We start from the raw sequence: 21866 nt of genomic DNA, 5'->3' as shown, positions 1-21866 counted from the left end.
AAGATATTTGGACTTTTAATATGGATTTAGATATAGATTCGATATGGACTAAGATGGAGCATAGTATAAGGGATGTAGCGAAGGAAGTGCTAGGGGAATCTAAAGGTAGCATGCCACCGGGTAAGGACACATCTTGGTGGACAGAAGAAGTACGACAAGCAGTAAAGAGCAAGCGAGAATCCTATAAAATGTTGGGGAAATGTAGGAGTGACGAGAACTACGAAAAACACAAAGAGGCTAAAAGGGAAGTAAAGAAGGTCATACGAGATGCTAGAGCAAAGGTGAATAGGGATCTGTATACAAGATTGGATATGAAAGAAGGGGAAAGGGACATATATAGAATTGCTCGGATGAGAGATAAGAAGACGCGAGATCTTGAAAAAGTTAAATGTGTGAAGGATGTGGACCAGAAAGTCCTAGTTGGAGATAAGGATATCAAGGAACGATGAAGGTCCTATTTTGACGACTTATTTAATGGAGATCGCAGACAAGATGTTGGAGATATAAGTATCCATCACGATATGATAAATCATGAATGCCTGCGGAGAATTCTAAAGGGTGAAATCAAAATGGCATTAAATAAGATGAGGTTGAAGAAAGCAGTAGGACCTGATGGCATCCCTATTGAGATTTGGAGATGTTTGGGAGAGAGAGGAATTGAATGGTTGACGAAGTTCTTCAACAAAATTTGGAGAAACAATAAGATGCCATCAGAATGGAGGAAAAGTATCTTAATCCCTTTGTATAAGAACAAAGGCGATGTCCAAGATTGTGCCAACTATCGAGGAATCAAATTAATGAGTCATAGGAAAATTTGGGAGTGAGTGATCGAACAAACGCTAAGGAGGACAGTGAAGATCTCGAAAAACCAGTTTGGCTTTATGCCGGGAAGATCAACTATGGAAGCCATCCATCTAATGAGACAATTAATGGAGCACTATCAAAATAAGAAGAAAGACTTGCATATGGTTTTCATTGACTTGGAGAAAGCATATGATAAGGTACCAAGGGAAGTACTTTGGTGGGCCTTGATAAGGAAAGGAATTTTGCGGAAATATATTGACATCATAAAGGACATGTATGAGGGAGCATACACGAGTGTACGTATTAGTGTTGGGAAGACTGAAGAGTTCCCTATTACGATTGGAGTGCATCAAGATTTCGCACTAAGCCCATTTCTTTTTGCCATCATTATGGATGAACTAACAAGTTCACTTCAAGATGGTATACCATGGTGTTGGTCCTGTGTAACGTAGTAGGATTAGTTCCAAGGGGGGGGGTTAGGAACTAATGTAACTTTTTTGCTTAATAATGCTGACTTAATTAAATGTTTGACAATTTAAGTCAGCTTTAGGTCAGCAAGACTGAGTGAGGTGTGAGACAACTTTAATCAGATACTGACTAGAGCTGTTTCAATTGTGAGTTGGGAAATAGCACTTTGAGTTAGCTTCCAACTCAGCACTCTGATTACTCAGCGTCGGCTTACACAAATTATTTACTGAGCACTTTTAAGCAAGCAACACATACATATATATATACCAAGAGAAAGAGTTAGAGATTACTCAACAGACTTATCCTGGTTCGGCCTCACCGCCTACGTCCAGTCCCCGGAATCCTTCCGAGCTTTTTCAATCCTCTACTGAGCTCTTTAAAGGTAGAGCACAAACCGTTTACAATAGCAACTGAGTATGCAAGAGTACCGTCCTCTATTCATCTACTCAACCCTATCTACCACTGAATACTATAACCGAGTATTCAGATTTTCTCTACCACTGAGTACTATAACCGAGTACTCAGCTTCACTCTTCTAACCTTTACAATTGATACAAGATTGTTCTCTCAAAACGAAGAACACTTTAGATGAATAAAATTCACTCTAGACTTTTACACAATGATTTGAATTTGGTGTAAGAACTTGTTTTTTCTATTCAGATAGCTTCTCTTTTGGATTTTTGACTTAGTGAAGATTTTGCTTGTCTGTATCTCTCTTGTATTTTTTTCGGCAATGATCCAAGTGATGAACTTGTCCATTTATAGTGAATTCTGAAGCTTAATGATTTGAATTCCGACATATCCGTTGAGAGTAAACGGTCTTCTTTCGTCATTGATTGGTCAGCTTCCAGAATTGCAGGCCAATCCTATCGTCTGTTTTTAGTAGGAGCCAGGTTTGCCAGTTTCATCTTCTTGCGCCAGGTTCATCTTCTAGTGCCAGGTTTGTCTTCTTGCCAAAGGTCAGATGGTCCATGCGTCTCGAAAAAGTCCTTGAAACGGATTTCCGAGGCTTCTGAGATGTGTCAGACTTTGTCTCACAAGTTGACGGATAATTGGACACTGACTTGATTATCACTCAGCTTGATTTAGCGGCGACTTGAATATTGCTCAGCTTGACTTAGCAGCTTCGCCCTCAAGCTTTTCTGAAGAAGACATTTCTTTCGTAAAGCTGAGTTGCATTCTACTCAGCTATGCTGTGTGACTTGCTCATGCTGACTTTGTTTTGTCTTTCTTTTATAAGCTTTCAGTTCCTGTTCTCGTTAGTTAATTCACTCAACATTGAACAAAATCATTAGTACAATTAAATCAAAGCACTTAAATTTAATTGTTTTAATCATGGGAATAATTTAAATAATTTTGTCAAATCAAAATCATGTGGAAAGGTGTTTCAACACATGGTGCATGTTGTGTGTAGATGATATTGTGTTGGTTGATGAGACGAAAGAATGAGTGGAGAGGAAGTTGGAACTATGGAGACAAACTCTAGAATCTAGAGGCTTTAAGTTGAGCCGAAGTAAGACAGAATATTTGGAGTGTAAGTTTAGCGGCCATAGGAGTAGGGAGGAAGGGACAATCACCCTATATGGAAGAGTTGTTCAAGCATCGGATTGCTTCCGGTATTTAGGATATATTATCCAAACGGATGGAGAAGTAGATGGAGATGTTGCTCATAGGATTAAATCTGGTTGGTCGAAGTGGAAGAGTACGGATTTCCTTTGTGATCCCGGCATGCCTAATAGATTGAAGGAAAAATTCTACCGCACGACAATCAGACCAGCATTGTTATATGGTACAGAGTGTTGGGCAGTGAAACATTGTCACATCCATAAGATGTCGGTGGCGGAGATGCGTATGTTGAGATGGATGTGTGGTCATACAAGAAAGGATCAGGTGAGTAATGAAATATTTAGGACAAAAGTAGGGGTTACATCTATTGAGAATAAAATGAGAGAAACCCGACTAAGGTGGTATGGCCATGTGAGACGTAGAACGCTTGATGCGCCGGTTAGGAGGACCGAAGAGTGGCAAAGGGATGTAGTGGTGAGGGGTAGGGGAAGACCTAAGCAAACTTGGAGGAGGGTGATCGAGAGTGATATGAGTTTACTGGGAATTGAGGAAAATATGGTAGTGGATAGGACGGAGTGGAGGGAGCGAATTTGTGTCGCTGACACGACTTGATTTCACGGTTTTATATGATGGTTCATGTTAGCCGATCCCAAATCATTTCGGGACTAAGGCTTTGTTGTTGTTGTTATAATATTTAATTATATTAAAATAATAAGAAAAAAAATGTAGGACACAAACGTGTCCAACACATGCAAAAGAAAATATATAAAAAAATAATAAATTTGCATGAAATTGTGCTACATATCTCTATTTCATGTTTGAAAAGTCATGTGTCATTTTGAAGCTGTGTGTCTTTAATAAATGTATGGAATGAATTCCATAATATTTATTCGATGGCAGAAAAGAAGTATATAAGGAGGGTTGGTTTTTGTTTAAAGAAAAAAAAGGGTTTTGTAAAAATGGTTTTAAGTTGTTTTTATGGAAAAATTAAAGAAAATGATATTTATTTATTTATTTATTAATTTTCTTCAATTAGAGAAAAGAAATTCTATTTGCTTATCAAATTGATCAAAAGTTTAACAGTATCGTCGGATTGTGCCGGTTAAAAGTTACGATTTTAGTTCGGTAAGAATATTTTAATTTTAATTATTTTAAATTTTATTTATATTATATTCGAACAATATAATTCTTTGAGTTCGATTAAATGTGGATTTGTGATTTTATATGAACTTTTAAAAATTATAGTATATCAACTATATTATTTGAATAATTTTGATTATACTAGTAAAATGATTACTTGAACCATTAAGATTTATGGTTATGGACTAATTTGGAAATTTGATTGTGAAAAGAGATTTGAGCACATTATGATTTTATGATTTAATATCCATTTAGAGTTATCCGGATCGGCGGTTTCAATATTTGAAGACCATGTTCAGTGAGGGACATGGTCTATGTACACAGTTGAAAGACCTATCGGGTATGGTAAAGAAGTGTTGAGTAAGACCATGCGGGTTAGGCAAAATTATGAGATATCTCGATTCTATTGTGGGATTGATACATAAGGGGAGAAACTCTAGGATGGATATAATGTTAAGTTTGTTGATTACGAATTTGATTTGATAAACTATTTGTTTGATTATGAATTTGGTTTGGTAAAACGTTTATTTGGTTACAAATTGGTTTGATAACCCGTTTATTTGGTTACGAACTCGTTTAATAAAGAGTTTATTTGATTATGAGTCAGATTTGATAAACAATTTATTCGATTAACCTCTTTATTTTGTTGATTTGAAAATATCGATATTTATTTGTGAATTGATTTCATATGTGATACGAGTTGATTTGATAAAGTGATTTGGAAACTTAAAAGTTTACCGGGTTTGATAAAATATTTATGTATCTTTTATAAAATATATTTACGTTTTAAGAGATTATATTATACGAATCACTACAAGAAAAAATCCGATCACCGACGGCAATAATCCGTCGTGATTGACGAATATGCGTCTGTGATCGCTATCAACGACGGAATTCCAACAGATTCTTCTGTGTCGGCATTGACCTCGTAGGTAAGCAGCTACGAGAAATTGTTATCGACACAAAAATTTCACCGAGACAAATTGTAGTCGGCATTATGTGTCGGAAATTCCGACTAATTTTAGGTGACTTGTCAGAGATTCCGACAACATCACCGACCCACATGTGTCGGTGATCTACTTTTTAAAATATTTATTTAAATAATTCACCGACGGATAATGCGTCGGAATTTGTAAATCATTTTAAATTAATTTTATATTTTCTTTTTAAAAGTCACTTTATTTGGATTGAAGGAAACTCAAATATATATATATATATAATATAAACACAAATCCAATTAAACCTTACAAGAACTGATTGGAGTGTTTGGTAGAGAGAGGTTTGGGAGAGAGTTTTGGGATGAAAACGCTAATTTTGAAAAAGCTCTTAAAATGAGCTTTTTCAATTAGCGTTTTGCAATATTAAAATTAATGGACTTCTTTAACCCTAATAAACAGACTCCCTCTTCTCCTGCGCTAAAATTAATGCTCTTATTCGTCTTTTCGCACAAACCGCTATTATCAATGAGCTAATTTTTACCAAACAGGTCTACACAAACAGCTAGTCAAATCAGCTAATGTAATCAGCTAACAGCTAACAGCTAATGTAATCAGCTAACAGCTAACAGCTAATGTAATCAGCTAACAGCTAATTCCCAAACAGGGCCAAAATCTAACTAAAGATAGTGCAAGTATAAACCTGCAACTTGGATAAAAATTAGAGTTCTGCAACATTTCAATTACAATTAAACTTGCAATTTTAAATTAGTAAATTCTATGAATTGCATTTTAAATTAGTAAATTCCACCAAGCCAACTGGCTTCAGGCTTCATGGATCTCAGCTGTTTATTGGGAAGGGAAGGCAACATGGTAAAAGTAGAGCATCAGAACCCTATATAGAGGGAGACTGGATAGGTTATGACATAAACTATCAAACTAGTGTCTTTGACTAGGCTACATATTAATATGAAATTGCCACTTTACTCCACATACAGGAAAAAAAGTAAAAAGGAAATTAAGAATCTACCTGCGAATAACCATCATCAAATTTTAGTAATACCTTTTATGTCCGGAACATGTGTCTGGCTGGATAACCTGAAAATAGAGCTGCAAATAAGCATTTAGAAGTTCTAAAACAAACATCATCTCCTAGGGACCTAAGAACAAACAAATAAGAAGCCTTGGACAACACTACACATCATATAAATATGAAGGAAATACAAGGAGAATTCAACTTAACTATTTAGCACTTTAATAGAAGATATAAGCCCACCCGGTTGAAACTTCCACCGCCCAATAAAAAGGAATCTCTAAATCATGACATTGAAATGGAGATGACATAATATAAAAATGGCGAAAGAGAGGTCATTCTCACCTATACGCACTAGTTCGCCCTGAAGAATAACTTCCACAAGATCCATATGCACCTCCACTACCAATCTACACTCTAAATCATGACATATAATATAAAAATGGCAAAAGAGAGATCATTCTCACCCATAAGCACTAGTTCGCCCTGAAGAATAACTTCCACAAGCTCCATATGCACCTCCACTACCAATCTACACATTACAAACAACTATTATCACACATACGAGCACAAACGGTTGACAAATTTTGAAGAGCTCAAAGTTTTCCCCCATTACATAAAATGAAGAAAAGCACTCAATACCCAACTAGAGATTTATGCACCTAAAAGAGACTATAATCACAGAATATACAAATCAGATTTACCGGTCCATACGTCCTTGCCTCTTACTATCTCTCCTATCATAACTTAAGCCATCTGAACCATCCGTTGAGATAGGAAGATATGGCAGAACGGGTAGAAACGAAGAAACAATAGATTTATCAGTTTCAAACAATCTCATGCTAGAGAGAATTTCTCAGTTTTAACCTCACAACTAGTAGTCCACTAAACTTCCTACCTCAGACATTAGAGTTTGTACCTAAAGCAAAATTTATTAAACTTCAAAAAAAATGGTACCTGCAGATCTTGTTTCCCTTACCCACTTGATACATCATACATCCCATACGAGAAAGCAGCAAGGAAGATGGCTATGGCGGTGGGTCTTTTGGTTGGAATCCTTCATCTCAATAGACAGGTGCGAAGCCACTGAGGAAGGTCGTCTTGGAGAATCGGCATCGGTGACGATAGAAGCAAGGAGGAGATTTAGGAAACTGAAATAAATAAGAAATTAATAGCGCTATTGAAGAAACAAAGTTATAAACAATTCAATCAATAATCATATAGAGTAAAAAATATATATTTGCAAGTGCTATTTTACAGAATTCTTTCAATTTAGGAAGCTGAAGTTGAAATCAGAAATCTGTGATTTACAATGAAAGTCAGACTCGATAAAGAGCTAATTCATGAGCTTCAAGAAGTAACATTTCACCTAACTTGGTATTGGAATACCTATTAAATAAATTTCAATACTATTGTATGACTTGGCACATTAATTGGAATGAACTAGTTATAACTAACCTTCACTATAGAAATTCCAAACAGGTTACAGAAAAAGATATATTAATGTAAAAGTAAATTCATCAATACATAATTAGTCCTAGTCTAACATATAGAAACTGATAAACTATCTAATTATTTACCTTTAACTTTCCCTCTTAAGGGTCACATCGGAAAGTAAGATCCCATGGAGGTGCAACACCCTGGTACTCTTGACAGCAATCTGGTTCATGCTCACCATATATATCTGAACTTTGTTTCCTTAGTCTTAATCCTTTGCATATGAAAAAAGGTCCAATATTTCACCATAGTAAAATGTTTTATATTGGTAGGTCTTGAGTGTCAATAATTATCAACTCTAACAATGTCAATCGAACAGATAGTCCTATACTTTATAAATACTTGCACACAAAGGACAAAAATCACAAGCAAACCAAGCCTCAACATTATCCCTTTGAAAACCACTCAACTCCAAAGTATATACTTTCTTTTTCTATTATGTTTTTAATTAATTTCCATAGCTAAAGAATAAAGGATATCTATGTGTTGTTGCATCATTGTGATGTTAGGGAGAGGGAATAAGTGCCTCTCCAATTAACAACAACAACATCGGTTCTATCACAAACACCCACTTCTCTATTACATGCTACCATATCACAACTTAAAATGTGGCAGCTATTAGTTTTTTATTATTTTTTTATGTTTGCTAATTGGGCTTGAGCCCCATTTCGAATAACATATAAAGTAGTAGAAGAATATTTGGATCATAAAAAATAACCTTTATATTTTCATTTTGGTTCCTTTCAATTGGTTAAGTTACAGAGTAATAAATTCACCATTTAGAAGTGGAACTTGCAACAAAAGGAAATAGACAATAAATTTACAAATGCATGCTCTCCCATTAATCTTTTACTGTATCAAAGTGACAACAGCAAAGGCTACACTGAGCCTATCTTAGAACTTCAATTCATACTTACCAAAAAAAAAAAGAGAACTTCAATTCATAGGCCAAATTACAATCTTGTTGAGGGCATATATTGGCTATAAGCTCTCTTCAATCCCAGCTGAACCCTCAAAAACGATAAACATTCATATAAATAGACATAAAGCCTTTTACTATCCAAAATTTAATGATATCTAATGAAAAAATGAAAGCCTTTTACTATCCAAAATTTTTACAATTACAATGATTTATTTTATGTTAAGACTATGCAAATAACAATGAATACCAACAACAACAAATAATCTACTAATTAAGTCATTTATTTAAAAAATATAACAGATAACCCAAACAAATAAGGAGATAAACAGAAGAAGGTTAAGCAATTACCTGAGTAGAGGAGATTAAGGATAGCAGAGCACAACAGCTTCGAAGGAGCATACAGATGCAGTGAGAGACTATACGAACTGAAAAATGAGGAAAAAACTGTTTATATGCTTAACTAAAATCAAACACATAAATTGGGCAAAATAGCCATAAAAGGACATATAATAAACCAATATTGAACCCTATTACGCTTATCCCTCTCCGCCATTGTAGTGGCCCAAAAGAGAGAAAGGTAAAACTTACCACGAGAGAGTAGATCATGGAGGTAAGAGCCAGCAGAGGTGAAATAACGGTGTGAATCATGTAGGTGTAAGACTGAGAAAAGAGGCGGCCGTGATGTTGGAAGCCGTGATAAGGCAATAGGCACTAGGCACTTACATTAAAGAAAATCTCAAATGAAGAATCTCCAGGACCATCAGTGGCGGCAGAGGCAGTTGATGAAGGCTCCAACAATGGATCTTCAAGTTCCTCAAACTCACTACAATATAATGTAGTTGATAACATATTAAATAATTCCAATAATATAAGTCTTTCTCAACTGGCCAAATGGAACATCAGAGATCAAAATATCCATAACTGCAAACTGTTCAAATTTGGGACTTGTAAACTCAAATGAAGCTAATGATCCGAAAAAATATATGTATATCCTTAGGAGAAAAAAAGGAAAGTACCAACAGAGCTATGTTTAAAGATTCATTACCAATTACTTATCAAGAAAACACATGATCAGAGTAAACAGAACTAAACATGTAATCAAAATAGTGAAAAGCTATATATGTCTTCGTAAGTGCTAAAAGGTGATAAAGGAGAATCAAATAAACTCATATATGGACAAAAATTAAACTGAAGAACAAAACACATGATAATCTTAAAAGCTTAAACCATCTCATGAATGATATCAAATTATCAGTACATATCTCATGAAATAATCATAAAAGGCATAATGAGCATGTTAAAGATAAAGACCATACCTTTGTGAGCTAGATATCACCAGAAAATGATAACCAAATATGGTTTCAAGTTTCATGTTTCAAAATGTTGTCCAAAATGAAGTTGGCAACCATGAAAACTCAGAAGCCCGTAATTTCTTTCAAACCACCGATATTTATGGGTGCTAATTGGAACAAGAAATACCTTCCAAGAGGACAATAGGAGACATAGACTGAGAAATTAAGAAAGTAACAATTTTAGTTATGTAGAAATTGAGAAGAAAATATGAGCTCATACCTGAAAATCTAGGGTTCGCATGATTCGCCCAATATTAGAAAGAGAGAGAAGAAGAATAGACAGAGAGGAGGCGTAGGTGTACCGTTGTTGGTGTATTTCAGCGCCGTGAATCTCAGTGGAAGAGTGGAGAGGTTTCGATCGGGAGAGAGGAGTTTCGAACATGTTATTTTTAAGGGTAGAGAGCAGAGGTTCTAGACGGGCTTTTTGGTCCGGATCGGGGTTGGAGGGGTGATGGCAGTGTTGATGGCTTCCGGCAACATGAATTATAGGGGGTAGAGAAGAGAGGTTAGGATCGGGAGAAAGACGAGAAAGTTCGATTTGAGGTTTACGGCGGAGAGGATAGATAGACAAAAGGGTCAAGTAATTCGGCTTTTAGGTTTGGAATGATTTTATATTTTTATTAAAGTTTCCAGTAATTATTATTTATATACAATTATTATTATTTTTATTATTTTTATTCACCAACATATGTTCTGCCGGTGTTTATAAAAATGGGTCGGCCTTAACACCAACAAAAATCAACACCGACTACTTGTGTCGGTGATGTGGTGGGACCGCATATCACCAACAAATTATAAAACTGCGTAAGAGAATGTGTTGGTGACGACCGACAAATAAATTCAATCGGTATTCTGTCGGTATTTCCGATAAATAAAATTGTGTCGGTCAATTGTGTTGGTGATACTGATTTTTCTTGTAGTGAATTATCAAATAAATTCGAGATACTAAGTATTAGTTTATGCTCAATAATTATATTGTAAAAAAATAAAATTGTATAATAAAATGAAATATACAATTAAATGATAAATAAGTCAAACAATATGTGCATAATTAAAGAGAACTACCTAAAATAGGTAGAACTACGTGGTTTTGATTCCCGATTTAAAGATTTAAAACGTTCGATGATACGTAGGAAGCTTGATAGAATTATGAGTCCAAGCCAAATAATTAAATAAATTTTAAATAATCCAAATAACTTTTTATCTATTAGAAAATTAAATTAAGAATTGAACGAGTTAAAGATTGAAGAGCAAAATTCGTAGATCGTTATCCTGTTTTCTTTTCATACCCGATGCCGTTTTGGGTCGGGTGTGACACCAAATATCCCTACTTTTAGCACATACAGTATTAACTAGCAAAAGTCGTGCATTTATGACTTCATTCGCTCGAGCTATGATGAATACCGCCTTATCTCGTACCCACTCCGCATCTCCAAACACCATTTGATAGTGCCATTTCCAAATCCACCACAAGCACATTGAGAACAGACACGGCGAGGGGATACCATCATACACAACCATATACGTTAAGTTCTCCCAAAGCCAGTTTTTGCAATCCATATTGAAAAACCGGGTAAGATGAGTAATTGAAATGAATTTGAGCCATATTCTGCCACTTTTGGACAATCGTGCAAAACATGTATTTGACTCTCCGCTTCTCCACACTTAATACAGTCCAAACTATCCGTAAGGTGACGCACCTTTCTATTTTCATTACACATCAGTCTGTTATGTCCAGTTAACCATATGAAGCTGTGAACCCATTCCGGAACCTCAAGACGCCACACCACTGCCCATAACCTGGCTGATGACCAAACTTGTATACGTGTATTACCATTGCTGCTCCTATCAACATGGTTCTTTATTAAATCAAAACCAGTAGTAGCAGTGTACCAGCCCGTTTTTGAGCATCTCCAACACCAATCATCAGTATACATTATTTCTGGAAGAATAACCACATAAGCAATTTCCATCAGCATGCGTTCAGGGAGCAGTGCCCTTAGAGACTGCCAATCCCATGACGACCCATGTCAATAATCCGCCACTATACGGTTCAGTCAGTTTTTAGGAATATCAACAATAGCTTTATCAAGCAAACGATCTACTCCACACCAGATGTCCTGCCAGAAGAGAGTATTTTTTTTACCATTTTGAACAACCTGACCAATCCTTTTAGCCAAAAGACTTGATCCTATCGCAATGCTCCTCCATATAGAAGATTGCGAGTTACTGGCCCTGAACAAATCTAGTCCCTCTCTATTAGCACATTATTTTGCTTTTAGACACCTGACCCACATTGCTCCATTGTCAGTTAAAAGCCACCAAGAGAGTTTCGCCACCATCGCCATATTAGCTTCTTTAGTAGTCCTAATGCCGAGGCCACACCTTTCCCCTTTGGGAGACACACTTTAATCCAGTTTACCAGGTGTATCTTCCGTTGGTCCGAAAAAGAACCCTAGAGGAAATCTCGATTACATTTGTCCAATTTCATACAAGTTCCAGTAGGTAAGATTGTCGTTTGCATCGAATAAGTAGGTATAGAGGATACAACCGATCTGATCAAGGTAATTCTGTCAGCTAAAGAAAGACACTTAGCTTTCCATCCAACCATACACATTATGGCCTTGCCCACTATGTGATGGTAGACTTTATCTTAAAATTTGAATTTGTTAGCAATTATATTTCTTTAATCTTCTAAGTTTTTTTTTAATTTGTCAATTGTATATGTGAAATTTGTTTTAAGTTAAATTTGGTATTTCATTCATTAAAAATATGAAATTAGATAATAAAATGGCAAATCATGTATAATTGAATAAATTAAAATCGAGTTTGTCTCGAGTTCAAACTGAGTCTAAAATTATAGACTCATCGAGCTTAAAAATTCCAGCTTCGACGAGCTTCCAACTTGAGCCGAGCTCGATCTCTTCGATTCTTAAGCCAATCCGAACCTACCTAGGTTCAATATCGGTTAGGTTCGTTAACACCCCTAGCACCACGATCTAGTTACTTGATAAATTCTACTACGCTTCCGGTGCAGTACATCCGTCCACCGATAAGCCATTTTATCTTAACACCAATAATCTTCCAAAAGATGGGTGCTCTCGTTATTGGGAATTACTTGACTCCATCTATATAAGATAAAGCATGAATTTTTTGTAAGGGGAGTTTGATATTTGATGATGATAGAGATAATTAAAGATAAAAGTTAAAAAGATAAAAAAAAATTGAGATCAACATAAAAATAAAATAATTAAGAATTATTATTTCATGTTTGATATATTGGATAATGATAGTGATAAAATAATGTATTTTACTATATTACTTTTACTTAAATTACACCAAATTACATTTTATTGTCCCTCCCTTTATAAATATAGGGATAAGACTATTGTCCCTCCCTTTATCTTTTGTGTCTTACTTGTAAAACAAACATGGGATAAATGATCTTTGCATATTCTTTTATCCATGTCTCACCCCATTTATCATCTATAACAATCTTTGGAGCCAATATTAGTAGAGAATAGTGGTCGTCCAACCAAAAGTGAAAGTTGAAAATTTTGGTAAAAAATATATATTAGAGGAGTTCGAGAGGGTAAATTACATACGTGATGTATAACATTTACCCGTAATCACACTTTGGTGTACAACCAAAATTTTATCACACTAAACTATACAACCTTTTAGTGACCTCCCACTAAAGTGTACGACAGGTAAAAATGACTGGTCAATGTCCAGTCAACGCGCCACCTCAGCTTTGACCTGTCAAAAAGTCAAAAAAAATTCAACCATTTAATATAAAATTACTTCTATACTCCTATCTCTTCATATCTTCATCTTCTTCCCTCTATTTCTTTCTCTCTCTTCAAATTTCTTTCTCTCTCTAACCTCTCTCCATAAAATCAATACCATCAAATCTTTGTAGGAAACTTCAAATTTCTTTCTCTCTCTAACCTCTCTCTATAATATAGTGATTGCAGAAGAAGCATTTGATAGAACTGCAGAGATTCGAGCTTGAAGCAATAATAACAAAGAGTCAAACTAAGGAACTTGATACCTTAGATTACTCTTGAAATTACTTGTAGGGAATCAGACATTAGCACCGAAGTGAAACATGCTTTTCCTTCAGCTAAAACATCAATCTAGTTTTCTGTTTGATGAAGAAAGCCATCATTTTGAAAAATCATGCATTATCCTTATATGTTTTGCAAATCCATGTTTTCGAAATTTCCAAGAAAACTACTAATTTTATCCACCTTATTACAATTAATTAATTTGCAACTAAAACTGCATATGCCACCTAATGACTGCCTCCTCCATCTCTTTTCTCAATTCCCCTTGTAATAGTCCTCCTAAAACAGATGGTGCTTTCTCCGATCTCAAATCAGGCACTCTTAACTCTTTTTCGAAACTACTGCAATTTTGTGCTTCTAAAACTATGCTTAAACCCACCATATCTCGTTATAAGAAGCTCTCTGGTTTGGCAGCGGCTGAGGAGGAGGCGGTGGTGGTGTTAGAGGAGGAGGAGACAACTTTAGGGTTTGGTGAAATTGTAAAAGAAATAAATAGAAGGAAGAAATGGTGCAAAGAAGAAAGAGTAGGAGGAGTAGTAGTAAGGACGATTTGGAAAAATTAGAGAGAGGGGAAGGGAAAGATAAAGAGATTGAAAGCTTTTAGAGAGAGAGAGACGAGTTAAAGAGAGAAATGGAGTCGGTTCTATTATTTTCAATTTGGAAGGGATGAGGGTATTTTAGTAATTCTATATTAGGGATGTGAATTTTTGACTTTTAAAGTGGTCAAAATGCTGATGTGGCAACGTTGACTTGCGTTGACCGGTCATTTTTATCGGCTTTACACTTTAGTGGGAGGTCACTAGAAGGTTGTACAGTTTAATGTGACAAAATTTTGGTTGTACACCAAAGTGTGATTACGGGTAAAGGTTGTACACCACGTATGAAATTTACCCGAGTTCGAGATAACCCTGACTTAAGAATTTTATGTGTTATATGACTTTCTACACGAGTCAAAAAGAGAGAAATCGAAACAGGTACATAATTTTTTTCAAATTTATATCATGGATTTTGTTAATTTTTCTTCAATTTGACAATCCAATGTTCATTTATAGGATTTTTATCAAAGATTTTGGATTCCTCATAAGACTTGATACATTCACTTAAAAAGGAAAGTATAAGTTGAGTTAAACGACTTTAAATTTAACGCTTGGGAGGCAACCTAATTTTCTATCCCGTTATATTTTTGTTCATTTTAACAATTGTTTTTATTTTCATTTCCATTAAATAAATTTAAAACGGGATATATATATATATATATATATATATAAAAGAAATAATTTAGTTTGAATTAAAATTACAAAATTTCATTTCTTTTTTATTTGTTTAGTTTTAATTTTTTATTAAACAAATAAAAAAATAATTAAAAAAAAGAGTTCAAAATGATTACAACAGAGAATTTACCAACTCGTAGTAAGTGAGCCAGTAAACCTCCGGTTCGTTTTAAATGATTGTTCTTTTTTGGAATTGTAAAGGTATCCAAAATAGGGAAAGCTAGGGTTACTTATATCGTTTGTGTTTTCTTCATAAACCAGATTTTTTCTGTTTGGCTGAGCCTATGGTGGAGTTCAACTCGGTGAGTGAAGCCTTTTGGCGAAAACTTGGTTTTTCTTTGGTGGCCATGAATAGTAGGGAGCTTCTTAATCTTTGGGTTTTTGCTAGGAGTAATTCCTCTCTTGCTTCTAGTATCCATGTTCGGCATGATCAATATGTTATCCTGAGTTTGTCAACTTTGAATACTTTTATTTGTTTTGTTTATGGAAGTGTCTGGGCAAATCATCGTGTTAATATGTTTGAGGATATTTTGGTACATCAAAGCAGTTTAAAAGGGAATTGGATTCTCATTGGTGATTTTAACGCGGTCCTTGGCTCTCATTAGAAATCTGGTCGACCTCCTGCTACGCGGCTGTGTAGAGAGTTTCGTGAGTTTATTGACTCGAGAATTTTTGTTGATCTTTTTGCACAGGGGGCATTTTTTACGTGGTCTAATGGCAGGGCTGGTTCTGCAAGAGTTGAAAGTTGCCTGAATCGTGTTTTGCTTTCTGCTTTGTTTACAGAATTTTGGGATTCCGTTAGCTGCAATGCTATGTCGCATCATCATTCTGATCATTGTCCTTTGTTGTTTAGCTGTTCAAAGGGTAATCAGATTGCTTCTCGTTTTAGATTTCAATCTATATGGACTATGCATCCAAGTATTAGGGAGGTTATTGCCAAGTTTTGGAATGGGACTCATCCTAGATTGCCTCCAATGCAAGCTTTGTGTGATAAACTGAGAAGGCATCGCCCTGTCCTTCGCTGCTAGAATAAAGAAGTATTTGGGGATATTGATGTCAATATTACTGCTGCCGAATCTCAGTTGGCTCTAATTCAAGCGGATATTTCTGAAAATGGACATTCTTCTGATCTTCATCATGCCGAGCTTAATGCACACGCTCATTTTGATAATGTTCTGCGCCAAAAGGAGGCTTTCATGCGTGACAAAAGTAGGGTTAAATGGCTAAAAGAGGGAGATCGGAACACTAGTTTCTTTCATCATATGGCTTCCGCTCGCGTTGCGGCCTTTGGGATATCGGTCCTGCAAATTGGGGATGAAATGGTCTCTAATCCCTAAATAATTGGTACGCATATTGCTAATTTTTACTCAAATTTGTTTAAAAATGAGGACACCCTACCGCATAATTATGATTTAGTCTATGATATTGTTTCGCGTATGGTCTCTGACTCGGATAATGAATCGCTGATTAAATGTCCGAATTTGAATGAGGTTCACATGGCTGTTTTTGCGATGGATAAAAGCAGTTCGCCTGGACCTGATGGGTTTACTGGGGTTTTCTTTCAGTCTTTTTGGGATATTGTTGGATCAGATGTCTTTGCTATGGCCAGAAGTTTTTTTTACTAGTTGTTTGCTTCATCCTGGTTTGAGTTCAAGCATTATGGTCTTTATTCTGAAGATTGAGGGGGCGCTTTCTTTGGACCAGTTTAGGCCCATTGCTATGAGCAACTTCAGCTATAAAATTATTGCAAAATTTTTGGCAAACATGTTGGCTTTGGTTACTTCCCGCATTGTATCACAGAATCAGTTTGGTTTCATTCCTAGAAGGAGTATTCATCAATGCATTTCCCTGGCTTCGGAGGGCACTAATATGCTCCGGAAAAGATGCTTTGGCATAAATTTGGCATTAAAAGTGGACATCAGGAAAGCATTTGATACAATAAACTGGAATTTTTTTATTAGCTGTAATGGATGCGTTTGGTTTTTCTTTACAATTCAGGGATTGGATTTTAAACATTTTATCAGCTGCTCGGATATCAATTCTCAATAATGGTGTCATCAGTGGCTATTTCAAATGCTCTAGAAGGGTTAGACATGGTGATCTGTTATCTCCTATTCTGTTTGGAATTGATGAGGACTTTCTTAGTCGTTGGCTTCTACTTTCCGATGCGTTATACCTCATCAGGGGTCTTTTCCGCCCACTTATTATATGCGGATGATATTCTTTTATTTTGCAAGGCTTCTGTGAATAATCTTGTTGTTATCAAGGAAGTCTTTGAGATGTATAGCTCTATTTCGGGTCAATGTGTTCACTGGAATAAGTCGGAGCTTTTCCTGGGTTCTTTTGTAACTGCTGGTCGTGGGAATCATCTGGGTGGTATAATTGGTATTCGTCGAGGGGAGATTCCTTTTCGTTATCTTGGTGTCCCGTTATTTTTTTGGCTGGCCAAAAACCTCACATTTAAATGGTTTGATGGACATGTACCTTGCCCATTTTACCAAATGGAAAGGCAATTGTTTATCAATGGCTGGTAGAGCTGCCCTGGTAAATTCTGTTATCACTGGGAGCTTTATTCATTCTTTTATTATTTATAAGTGGCCTGCTGCGTTGCTCTACCGTATGACTAAAAGCATGCAAAATTTTGTTTGGTCCGGATCAATTCATTGTAGGAAGCTGGTAACGGTTCCTTGGAAAGTCTGTTGTCAAAATCTCAAAGATGGAGGGCTTGGCATCAAGGATTTGTTTCTTTTAAACAAGGCTTTGACTGGGAAGATGGCTTGGGGCTTAATTCAGGACTGCTCGCTCTATTTTAACTTATTGAGAACCCGATTCTTAAACAAAGCAGGATAGCCGTGTCATTTGGTTTTGAACTCGTCTGTTTGGGCTTCGGTTAAGGGCATTTATTTGGAAATTTTGCAACATTGTCTCTGGTGGATTGGTTAGAGCTCGGTCTTAAATTTTTGGGACGGGGGATGGATGTGTCCCTCACTGGCTACTCAGGTTGGGTTAACAACTCGACAACAACGTTCTTGTTCGGATTCGGTTGAAAATTACCTAGATGGAGATAGTTGGATTAACCTGCATGTGCTTCCTTCAGACATTGAGGGTAGGGTTCGGCGCATTAGACGTGGAAAGGACGCGGATGATAAATGCATGTGGAAGCCTGCTATGAGTGGGGTTCTTATTGTTAAATTGTTGTATGCTTGGCTTAGGGATTCGGTTGATCAGCAACAATGCTGTCATTTCCTTCGAAATCCATGCGTTCCTCCTGCACATTCGTTGGTCGCCTGGTGTGCCTATCTCGGTTATTTGCCTACTCACGATAAGCTGAGATTACGTGGATGATCTATTATCTCACATTGCAACTTATGCTTGTCTGATATGGAGTCGATTGATCATCTTTTTGTCACTTGTCCATTTGCTAGAATTATCTGGCAAGGTATTAGCTCGTTATTTGGATGCCAGATCAACACAAGCTCGACACTTAAAACCCTCATATGCGATGCCATTGTTCAGTGCTTTAGCTCTCAAATTTCCGAATTATAGGCTGCTGTAATTGGAAATTCTATTTGGGCGTTGTGGATTACTCGGAATAGATGCATTTTTTAGGATGAAAAACCAGAAACAGTAATGGTTTTAAGACGCATTTGGAGAGCCTTGAGAGAATCTTCTCATACAGGCCGAGGTACTACATGGAATTCGTTAGTGGAAACACAAATTTTGGGAGCGCTCGGAATTCCTAAAAGGCTTGCTAAAGGGCCGCGAATCATCCCGGTTGTCTGGTAGCCTCCTCCGAGGGATTGGACGAAGATTAAAACTGATGCCTCTGTCTCGGGTTCTCCTGGACTGGCCATGTGCAGAGGAATTTTTCGCTCAAGTACTGGTTTGTGTCTGGGTGCATTTGCTTTTCCAATCACCAGTTCGTTTGCCTTCCTTGCTGAGTTGTCTGCAACTACTCATGCTATTGATTTGGCTTACAACAAGGGCTGGCAGAAGATTTGGATTGAAAACGACTCTATGTACGTAGTGCAGATGCTGAAAACCAAATCCACATCGGTTCCTTGGGTAATTAGACAGAATTGGTTAAATTGTTTGTCACAGGTTGAAGCTATGAACTGTGTTATCTCTCATATTTTTCGTGAAGGCAATCAGGTTACTGACTCGCTTGCAAACTTTGGACAGACGGCTTCTTGTTTTACATGGTGGGATGATATTTCGGGCTTCTGTAGGCCGACTTTTCTTCACAATAGGGGAGGACGGTGCTCTTACCGTTTCTCTTGATCATGTTCTGTATTTTTTATTCTTTCTTTCTTTTGTATTCGGATTTTTTATTTTTTCTTTTCATAATATTGGTTCGGGGGCCATGGGGTTGAGGTCGGGGTGCCAGCATAGCTGAGATGTCCGTCTTCTGCTCCTCCTCGATAGCCAACCTTTAATAAAAAAAAGCCTAAATTAAGCATTAACTAATGCTATATATTTTTTTTCAACGAGTAATCCATAATCATACGAAACTTTAGAATTTGCATCAAATACCGGTCAAAACCTCATGCGTCTAGATTAAAACACGAGGTGACATAGACATTCTTTGTTTTACCCCACATCATCAAACTCAAAACATCAGCCTACCTTAAACACATTTTCCATTGTTCACCGCTTCGAGCCTAGACATTGTGTAACATCCCTAAAACCCTAACATATACATCTTCCCACATTCATATATGTTTTCATGATTGAATACATACATTTTAGATTCATCGCATTGTCATTAGAAGTTTCATATGCGTAATGTGATTACCGTGCGATTAGTAGACGATTAGTGTATCGTTAAGATGTAACGATTGGTTAATTGAGTTAGGACTTAAATGAATGAATGAATGAATTCATATGTCCTAAATTGATTAAGTTACACTTTAGGAGGGCTGAATTTGAGGTTTGTGAGCAAGCACGAGGTATCACCCCAATATTAAGACAAAATACACCTCTTCATTTGCCAAATGATGTGCACAACTCATTCTTTATCTATTCCAGCCACAATTTCGACCAAAGCTTCAGCAAAACCTTCCTTGTTCATACCCTAAACCTCTCCAAAGAAAACTCTTCCAATTTCTTCCATTTTCGAGTCAAACAAGTCAAGTTAGGAAGCATACTAGGTGATCGACACGAGTTGAAGGTTAGTATGTTGTTTATTATAATAAGTGAAACAGGTGAATAAATTCTAACTTGGTATTGATGATATATTTTGATTTGTGCTCTTTACATTACTTTTGTATACATATATGCGTAATATGATTATTGAGTAGGCAGCTCACCCCTTGCCAACAGATTTTACAGGTTAGGAGGAGTTCTTCTTGCTTAAGGTCGCACCGACAGTGTCAGTCCATTCTCATCTAGGCATTTTGGAGTCTTGTGATGTACTTTTGTTTTGTAAATCCTCTCTGTAGGATAATGACTTAAACGTGTATTGTAAATGCTTTCTCTTATGTATAATATGTAAAGTTTATATGAGATTGAAGTTTATATGATGGAGAATTGAAAGCATGTCTATAACTGATATTGTGTGAGATATCATGTGATCCAAGTGAGGGGGTTACACATTGCATTCATTTCACCATGTTACAAACCATATTTCCTTCATAAATACTATTTTGCTTAGTAATCACTTTAGCCGGACCAAGGTAAAGTAGTTTAAAAAGTTTTAGATTTAATAAAACTTAATGCTTCTGTAGATTAATTATTTTAGCCTGGCCAATGTAAAGTAATTAATCAAGAGTTTAGAACCAATAACTCGAAAATCTATTAGTTAATAAGAATAATTGTCATCTTAAAAATGATAAAATAACTTGAAAAAAGTTAAGTGTTATTACCAAACAAAGATATTAAGTGAAGCTAAAAACCTTAATTTCTTCCATTATAATTAATTTATATTCTCAATTTGCGCAATTTTTATCCACTTGTTAACATAATTTTTAATTCGGTTAATTAACCAACAAATGGTACGTTTTGATTATTTAAATAATAGATAGTAAACAAAAAGATTAATAATTATAATTATCATCATTGTGGGAATGATACTCTGATTTTATTTTATTACTTGATACTCGATAGACATAAAATACACATCAATGTATGTTCTCCTTGAATTTTCTTGGTATTATTTTTATTTTATTTAATATATCAGATTGGTCAACGCATAGATGGGGTGCCAATCTAGTTGGGATGTCCGGCTCATATTCTTCACTGCATCTCCACTTTTATTAAAAATAATGTTATTTTAATCATTATATTTATTGTCTTAAATATGATTTTTTCTAGGGTAAATGATTTATTAGTCCCCCATTTTTTATCTAATACATTGTTAGGTCCCCCTATTTTGAAAAACACATTACAAGGTCCCTATCTTTTGTCAATATTAACCCTTTAGTGCTTTCGTCCATTTTTTTTAGATTTCTAACCTTTATACACAGACAGAAAATAACAGAGTAGCATGGTCATGTGGCTGTCCTGAAAACTAAAATATGTTCGGCAAAAGGATCAAAGGGTTAATATTGACAAAACATAGAGACCTTATAATGCGTTTTTCAAAATGTGGAAACTAAGCAGTGTGTTATATAAAAAGGTGGGGAATAATAAATTATTTACCCTTTTTTCTATGTATTATTGAATATATATTTAATTTTATAAATATATTTAAAGTCGAATATCTGATAAAATATCAAACCCACGCATCAAACCCGCGCATCACACGGATCTTATTTAAGACCGACGTGGATTGAACTCATTTGAACACAAGTTATGATATCTACGACAT

General features: G+C 35.8%; 1 long non-coding RNA gene across 8 annotated transcripts; it reads right to left on the bottom strand.

Moving 5' to 3' along the window:
- Positions 1 to 1604: 1604 nt before the first annotated feature.
- LOC136201291 (uncharacterized) lies at positions 1605 to 10299 on the bottom strand. 8 transcript variants are annotated; one of them, XR_010673775.1, is made up of 8 exons: positions 9938 to 10299; positions 9682 to 9844; positions 8954 to 9188; positions 8714 to 8790; positions 7527 to 7657; positions 6904 to 7097; positions 5944 to 6478; positions 1605 to 5808 (listed from the first exon to the last, which is right to left on the bottom strand). It is a non-coding gene; the product is annotated as an uncharacterized lncRNA (long non-coding RNA). The 8 variants fall into 8 exon arrangements; XR_010673774.1 differs by having other exon boundaries at positions 1605 to 6011; positions 6157 to 6478; XR_010673771.1 differs by having other exon boundaries at positions 1605 to 6199; positions 6292 to 6478.
- Between the last annotated feature and the right edge of the window lie 11567 nt (positions 10300 to 21866).

This window comes from Euphorbia lathyris, chromosome 7 (assembly GCF_963576675.1).
Source record: "Euphorbia lathyris chromosome 7, ddEupLath1.1, whole genome shotgun sequence".
In the NCBI taxonomy this organism is placed as follows: domain Eukaryota; kingdom Viridiplantae; phylum Streptophyta; class Magnoliopsida; order Malpighiales; family Euphorbiaceae; genus Euphorbia; species Euphorbia lathyris.
This window is presented reverse-complemented; position numbering and strand designations above follow the sequence as displayed.